Raw genomic sequence first — 1,073 nt, 5'->3', positions numbered from 1 at the left:
CAAAGAACAAATTAAAACAAGAAAAGCTTGTAGTTAGTTCAAGGATCGCTGGCCTTTAGGAGTGTTTTCCAGTCCAGTCTGTTGGGGCACCACGCCCTGGCCCCAAAGTCTGCCTTCAGCATTCCCTGGGGACCTTGCTGCTCCATTCCCTTGCCTTTCTGTTACACTCCCCCAGTACTTTGCCTTGGTGTGGCGGGATCAGATTGGGTGCAATTCCCAGTGTTGCTGGTGCTGTCCCCCGCAGGGCATTGGGTCAGTGAGGGGCTTGGTTGTTGTTAAGGAGAAAACAATGGTAAAGATCCTTGGGCAGGAGTCTGTCGCTTTTTCTCCACCACCTTGAGGGGCCTTATCGATCTGTGTGTAGATCTGTCTGCAGCTCCTTCTAAAAGTGTCCTTTAAGTCACCCCCTGGGGCTAAGGATGCAAACCGGTCCCTGTGGAGTCCTTGGCTGGGGTGGTGGATGGAGGAAGTGGGTCACGTGTGGGTGTTGAGTGGGAATCTACTCCTCAAAGCCAGTGAGATTAAAGCCTGTGCTTCTCTAAGTGCCCCAGAGGCCCTGCACTACTCTCACCAACACCACGGGAAGGCCCAGGGAGGGCAGTCTACTGAACAGTTGGGCATCCTGGTGTGCCTTCTGGCACTCCGTGACATCTGTGAGAACTCAGGATATAATCCTTGAGATTCCAAAAAGGAGAAGGGTTGAACTCAGAGCCTGAAATGTTGTCAGCACTCTGGTTCCTTTGGAGCTTGGTGGCCATGTTCACTTTTCATCCAGACCCCAGGCTGGGCTCCCTTAGGCATTCATGAGGACCACTGGCTTCAGTCTTACAACAAATGTTTTTTGGCCATCCATCATAAACACCCTGTGTATCAGTGGTTCTCAGCCTGTGGGTCTTGATTCCTTTGGGGATCAAACGAGCCTTTCACAGGAGTCGTAAGACCATCAGAAAACACATTTTATAATATTTAATTACATATTGCTTTATGATCAATCGCTATGCTTTAATTGTTCAATTTGTAACAATGAAAATACATCCTGCATATCAGATTATTTACATTATGATTCATAACAG

This window comes from Echinops telfairi, unplaced genomic scaffold (genome assembly GCF_000313985.2).
Source record: "Echinops telfairi isolate 266 unplaced genomic scaffold, ASM31398v2 ScPeMD7_7469;HRSCAF=8507_0, whole genome shotgun sequence".
NCBI classification, from domain to species: Eukaryota; Metazoa; Chordata; class Mammalia; order Afrosoricida; family Tenrecidae; genus Echinops; species Echinops telfairi.
The sequence above is the reverse complement of the archived record's forward strand: the minus strand, read 5'-3'. Positions refer to the sequence as shown.